General features: G+C 36.2%; 1 long non-coding RNA gene across 2 annotated transcripts in view; it reads right to left on the minus strand.

Annotated features, from left to right (window-relative positions):
* LOC127460996 (uncharacterized) overlaps positions 1–6,351 on the minus strand; it is a 31,029-nt gene extending 24,678 nt beyond the window's left edge. For both annotated transcript variants that reach the window (XR_007899944.1, XR_007899943.1), the window contains exon 1: positions 5,927–6,351. This is a non-coding gene — a long non-coding RNA (uncharacterized LOC127460996). The remainder of the gene's footprint in view (positions 1–5,926) is intronic.
* Positions 6,352–7,532: the final 1,181 nt, after the last annotated feature.

Below are 7,532 nucleotides of genomic sequence, written 5' to 3' on the forward strand. Positions count from 1 at the left end.
TATGTTGCTCTTGCGGATCTACCATTTTTTTCACAGGATATTTGACAAAATGCTCTTATAAATATCTAAATGGTCAACTTTTCTTGCATATTTCTCATCCTTCATTACAAGAAAGATATCAAGGCACTGGAACATGTCCAGAGGAGAGAAAGAGCTGTTGAAGGCTCTGAAGCACAAGTCTTATGAGGAGCAGCTCAGGGATCTGGGTATGTTTAGCTTGGAGAAAGGAAGGCTCAGGGGAGACCTTATTGCTCTCTACAGCTACGTGAAAGTAGTGACAAGGTGGGAGTTGATAATAAGTAACAGGATAGAGAAAAAATTACCTCAAATTGCTCCAGGGGAGGTTCAGATTAGATATTTGGATTAGATATTTCTCTTTAAGATCCTGAACTCACTACTGAAAATGGGAAAAAAATTGTATTCATTAGAATAAAATACTTTTTTTACATGTTACTTCATCTCTTGAACATTTTGGCATGCAATTACTGCTATGAATGTGAAAGAGCACATATTTTTCCAAATCAATAAATTTATTCACTTAACTCAGAGCCATAACAAAGGAGTACCTACTGATCAGCAAGCTGGACCTCATAGAATTTTCTATAGCTTTTAGACAACTTGGTTTACAGTAGTTCCTGAAGACCTTGTTATCATTAGATAGCAAGAGTTAAGAATCATTAATGAGTGATTTGACTGTCTTCACAGTCATTTGTGAAGTACTTTTGTTTCTTATAGTCTTCAAAGAAAAAAAACCAAAACATGATCTGTAATGTGTTACTTGGGGTAATTACTTTTCCTGTATGTACATGCATAGGGTTTATGTCTTTTTAAAACAAAACAGTCCTTACTGTGTAAAAGATACTGAGCTGTAGTGTAAATATTGCATCTTGCAGCATTTGGCCAGTAAATAAGAGAGTATATTTTAAGTTAAGCAAACTGTATTGACTACTTACTCTGGAGCATCCCTTCCTGTGCAGCTTGTCAGCTATATTGGAAAATGCTGTGTTGTCTCAGGAAAGTGTTGTAAGCAGCAAAGAAAGAATTTAAATGCCTTTTCACCAAGACTGGTTTTATTTTTTTTTTTACAAGTGTGACAGTTCTTAGAAATGTTGAGGGTCTTCTTTTCCTAATATTGTTTTTCTTCCATTAAAAATTATGCATGGTTTTTATAATATTCTTCTGAATATATTTATTAAAATAAATTCAAATCTTCATTTCAAATCCAAATGGAAAATGACCCCAGGTATTTAACCCCTAATTTGTATAAGCGTTATACTTTTGCAGGTATAAAAAGTGTTTCATAATTTTGTTCAGTGGTTTAGTTCCATTCCTACTGAAAGTGCTTATGTACATTAGAAGATAAATTATCTGCAGAAGTCCACTAAATTCTTTGGAGTTAAATTAGCAAGGAATTTAACTTCAAATATTCACTTTCAGTATTTCTCAAATCCAGTTAAGTCTCTCAATTTTCATTTCATTACAAGAATATCTGCCACTTGGACTTTAGCTATAATGACTTTCCCTTCTTCCACACATACATTTTTTCTGTGGATGTTCACAAGCTGATGACTAAGATCTATGAGCAATACATGAAAATGATAGCATAAACTTAACTTAGGTTCATTTTTCATGCATTCCTATTGTAGAGCACTTAGCCTTCAAATTGTTATTTCTGTTATGCCATTGTAGAATAATTTCCTCTCCTCCTATCCAGACATAATAAAGAATACTTGGATAAAAAAAATCAAGTGGAAATTCCAATTTTGCATAGGGAAAAAAAAAAAAAGAAAGCAATACGTATTTTCTAAACTGGACATGCCTTGAGTAGGACAAAAATAATTTATACTTGTGATAAATTAAGCAATCACGTATCCCATGGTAAGTGAAGGAAGGAACATGAAAAGAAGCTTACCAGAAGTCTAAAGCCCAGAGCAGTAAAACTTGCAGATATATAACTTATTTAATCTTCCCTGCTTCATGCTGGACTTAGGACTGTTCCTCCAAACTGAAGGCATGGGAGAGTCATTTTATTTGAAGGAAAGAAGAGGATGATGGGGTGAGAAACAGTTCTGATGTCTTATTAACTCAGTAAATCAATGCACAGGATCATCTTGTATCACTTCTGGTACTCCCGAGTTAAATAGAAATACAGCTCATCATTTTCCTTTTAAGCCTTACATACAGTATTTAGACAAAGACTTTGCAACAATATAACAATAGTTAGGCATACTGGATTGATATTGTGGAGCTAATACTTTTTAACTCACTCCCTAGCATCTTCGTAATGTCAAAAAAAAAGTGAAAAAATGCCCAAATAATAACATACTTGATAATGATAGTGCACAGAGGCTAGCTACAAGGCATCCCTTGTTCACATGTGAGCAGTACTAAATTTTGTATATCACTTACAGCTTAAAAGAGTCATGGACTCATAATTCTTCCAATCAATAATACTTTAACATGAAATGCTGGCAAAAGCTATTTGATTTCCTTACTAAGATGATACTAGACTGTCTTTTGCATATCACTCTGTAAAGTTTTACTTAGAAATACTTTGGTCTATGAGAAATGGAAGGGGCAGTCAAGAAAATGCAGAGGTCTCTTTGGAAACTTCTGATTTCTGAACTTGCCAAGGGACTTGTCATCTGACACAGAGTAAATAAAGATGCTTGCAGAAAGGTCCTTAGGAAGAGTCAGAATGGCTTCTGTAAGAGGAAGTTCTACTTTCAACCATAGTCAACTGTTCTGAAAAAGGTGAATAACACATACCTAAGGGTAATTCAGTTTATACGCCTGAATTTCCAAAAGTTCTGTGACAACCTACCTCACTAAAGGTTATCAGGGAGAGTAAGTAGCCACGGTATAGAGAAGGTAAATGTTTGAAATATAGCTGTTTTAAAGACAGGGAACTGAATTTAAGTGCTCAGAAGGGAAAAGTCTAACCAGTGGAATTCTGCAGTGATATGAGTTTGGACATGTTCCGCTCAACCCATTTATAGCGGCCTAAAAAAGAAAGTGAGCAGTAAGATGAGAACATTTTTCAATGATGTTAATTTCTTCCAGATAAATGAATCTTAAAAATTAAATGGTTGGAAAATGAAATTGCCCATTAAAGACAGTGTGATGGACTTCCCAAAGAATCCAAACATTTTCTGTAGGAAATGGTTGCCTCTGTTTTACCATTTTCACTCAAAAAAACATGACAGTGTAATGAATTCTTCCTTGAAAATGTAAGTTTCAGCAAGTAGAAATAATAATTAAAAAAAAAAGGCAAGTGAAATAGGAGGAATCATTAGGAAAAGACTGGAAACACAACAGAGGACTTCACTGTGACAGTTTTTATTTATTTTTGTTAGCCTTTTGAATACTAAGTGCAGCTCTCGTGTTTCCTTTCAAAAATTTCTTTATAGAACAGGAAGAAAATCAGAGAAAATTGAAGATGCTCAGAATTATGGAATGGTTTTGTAGTAATCTAGGATATTTCAACTGGTAGACAGCTAAGGACATTTATAATAGAGAGCTACAAAACTGTAAATTAAGCAAACAGAAAAAAAAATAAAAACTGCTGTCTCCTTGGGCAACATAAATCATGATGTACCAGGTGAAGGTAGGAGGAGCTGAATCTACACAATGGGAAGTTGTTTTTTTGCTCCTCTGTAGCCAGACACTGATCAGGGTACATGCTGATGGATGGCATGGGTTTAAATAGAGGCTGAACTGAGCAGGAGAAGTGAAATCCTGTGAAGCTTTCTAAATATACAAACCCCTCATCTGGCCTAGAAAGTCCAACACATGCATTTTGCTAGAGACATGAAAGATATCTGTGGAAAACATTGTATTTGATTGCCTTATTCTTACTCTTTTCCATACCTTAGTTATGGCTATTGCACAGGAACACAAATTTAACTGGATAGAGACTTGTTTAATCCCTTAATATTAGAAATATTGCACAGTTGCAATATTGACCTGAGAGGCCATTGTCATATCTTAGAAGGTGCCATAAGTCATCAAAGACCTCCAAAGCGCCCCCAGAAGCATTTCAGATACCTTCCACCAGAGGACTGCATGTGATCCACAGTGTTACACCAGACAGTGTAAAACTACCCCCCAACAAGTGGAGATATCTGGGTGTTACCACCTAACCTGAGTGTATTTTAGCCCGTTGAACTGTATGTTTCACAAGCTTACCCCCACCCCCAATAGATCAACTCTGCGACCATCACTTCGACCACCTTCAGATATCTAAATTGAAACAGTGAAGTCTTGCTGCTGGATCTATCTTTCTACTTTTATCTTTTCTCTTTATCTCATTCTTTCTTCTAACTTCTTCTTGGAATATACTATAAGCAAGATTAAAAAGATTCAGTCAGTGCCTTAGTAAGTGCTCTGTTGTGTCTGGATAAGTTAAAAGTGGATAAGTTAAAAGTTTGGTAAGTTAAAGTTTTTGAAGTGCCTTACTTTTGATGTTGTTTTAAAATTTGCCAGGTCCCTTATTCTACCTTAATATTCTAAAGTTTGTAAGTAGAAGTTATGTTGTTGAAGCTCCTGAGAATTTTGCTAGTTCTTCTGCTCACTGTCCAGAATGAATCAAACCTTCCCCTAAGTCTGCCACGTGGACCAAGGCAAAACACAAAGTCACACAGAAAACTGAATTTTCATTAAACTTTGTTTCTGTGACCTGGTCCAAATCTGCTTATTTTATTTTAATTTCTTATCTTTAACAATGAAAATATTGAAATAAATATATCACTATAAATGAGTTAATAGAAATTGTCTTCCTTTTGTAATTGGAAAGCATCTACCAGCAAGGATCATAGGTTGTAGGCTGAAGCTTTGAACATTATTGCAATAAATCAGTATTTAAGAACTTCATATATTTGTACATGTAAATTTCTCAGAAAAATTTAATGGCAGCATTTTACCACATAGGGCAAAGTAGTAGTGTATTTTAGAGATTTTAACATTTAATTGTTATCATGAACTACGACAAAACAATTGGGGGTAGGTGGGGGGCTTGTTAGTTTTTTTAATCAAATTCTTTATTTTAAATTCTTCCCAGTCATATGATATTTCCATATCTAGGCACAGGCTCTAGAATGGGAATATTTTTCCTTTTTTTATATATATAATTAATATTTTCAAGTGAAAAACTCTTTTTCCTTCTGATAAATCAGAAAGTTTTCTTTTCATGTTTCTGTGTGCTCGATTAAAATAAAATTAAACAAAAAGATAACCAGCCTTCCCATATCCCCAGATTCATGAATCTATAAAATATAAACTTTCATTATCCTTCTAAGGTACTGGAATACAAAATGAGATGATACATATAGTAGACACATGACTGGAAATTTATTCTCCTTCAGTATTTCAGTTGCATTAAGAATAAAAATATGTTGTGTGGAATTCTATGCAAACTGAAGGTATAAAATAATGTCCATTAAGGAAATGTTAAAATTCTAAATGCTAAGTATCTCTTCTCTATCACTTCTTTCTTTGCTTGATATCTCAGTGGGCTTGTCACACTGGACCCACATTAAACCCACAATATTACTCATGTTTATCTCGGGTAAGGACAATTCTGTTCATGTTTTTTTATGTAAGGGAGGTGTGGCAGTTTGAGCCACATTAGAAATCCAAAATCCAATTTCCAGGCTTCCCCACCCCTTCCCACAATTTATCCTAACACCGAAGAGAAAACTTTCAGGCCAGAGGTTTCTATAGGGGAAGGGGGAAGTATTTACATTTATTTACACAAATAAATATACTGTACAAACTAAAAGCAGCCATATATATATATATTATTACACTTCTATCAGTCCGTTCGAAGTTTCTCCTTTTAACTTTATTCCAGGAAAAACCTCTTCAGGCTGATAAGTAACCAATATCTCATGGGACTGTTTGGGGCCCCTGAACACTCCCTACCAACCTTCAGCTGTTTGTAGAAGTCCTTCCTTCCTCACGAAGTCCAAGAAGGTAGCTCTGAGTCCTTTCTCTGTCATTTCTGCTGTGTGATCTCTCCCTCTCAGTCTCATACCTCGGTTCTGTAGGCTGCTGTGCTGTAGCTTATCAACATACGCGTCCTTCAAGTCAGTTTTCGGCTGCCCCCGGTCAAACCTTGGCACGGCAACTCCTGAGCCCTTCTCTCGTGGCCTGTCTCCAATTTCGCCTGGGACTGCTTTCCCTGGCTCCAAGCGGCTTCCTTATCAGCCCGTCCACTTTGGCTCTGCTCCAGTGCTGAGCCTTGCACCACTCCCACTAAACAGCGAGAGGGAAAAACAGCCCCCTTCTGCAGCCTGGCTGCAAAGGGGGGAAAAGAAGAAGAGGGCCTGGCCACAAGGCCTGCCTCTCTCTCTCTCTCTTTCTCACCAGTTTGTGAGTTGTGTCCCTCTCAAACATTCACTCCAGTGCTGTCTCTAACTCTGCCCTAGGCAGAGCTGGGGGGCCGCAGGGCTCCCCTCTCCCCCCTGGAGGGGGGAAGGAGCCCAGCCACCCCCTGGCCTTCTACACCCACACACAGCAGACACCAACAGAGAAACTGCCAACATCTTCTGGTGCTGTGTATATATCATGTGTATATATGAGCAGAAGCAAACAACATGAGTGGGGATTGGCTCTCCAGGGAGCACTGCCCTGGCACCCGATCACCTCTGAGCCCCTGACTGTCAGGGGGGGTCAATCTTAACCCATGACAGGAGAAAAAGTACTCTCCCATCAGAAATTCAACACAGAGTTGTTAACTGCAGGAAATAGAAAGAACCCATAACGTATCCTAATGAATACTCTGTTCATTTCTTTAAAATATCTATTAATACCACAGTGTCATAGTGTAACCTGAAACAGCTTTCACATGACTTCTGATAGTTTAAATACGAAGCAAATAATTTCAAAATTGAATCTTTATTAAAAAAAACCTAAAATGTTCATATGTCTTTACTTGATTTTTTTAACCATTTTACTATAGTCTTCAGAAATTAAGCAACTAGCTTTCAGTATTCAAAGACATTTCTACTAATGGTTTCTTCTCTAGAATATTTAACTTTTTCTATCTCCTTTTGGCAATGTCTCTTATTATTAATTTTTCTTTAAACCAAATAAATTCTCAGAGCTTTTATTCCTATTTATATCCTTGCTTTTCATTATTCAAAGCATAGTTGTTAAATCCAATGGTTTCTTTAGTTTACTTTGAAGTTTCTTACACTGGGAATAGGTGATATATGCCAGAGTCCTTGTCAGTCTTTGGCTAACCCGCTACATGTTGTGGCAATTTTTATGAAATTAACACAAATTTATAAATTACACATAGAGTCTTGAAGTTGCCATAGGATGATAGGAGAGGAGAAAGCAAAAAATATCTTCATTTACAGTACTAAACTCAGAATTCTCGAAAAGTTTTTAAATGAATATTTATCATCTGAAAACATTTGTTAAAGAAAGTCACTAGTATTTATATTCCTAAATCTCTTTTGGAAGTGGATCTATTTGCCTAGATCACTTCTGAAATCTGCTTTTAATTCTGATGTTGACAGCCTGCA

The sequence above is a fragment of the Manacus candei genome, unplaced genomic scaffold (genome assembly GCF_025592945.1).
Source record: "Manacus candei isolate 608988 ecotype Guabito, Panama unplaced genomic scaffold, ASM2559294v1 h1tg000093l, whole genome shotgun sequence".
Taxonomy (NCBI): domain Eukaryota; kingdom Metazoa; phylum Chordata; class Aves; order Passeriformes; family Pipridae; genus Manacus; species Manacus candei.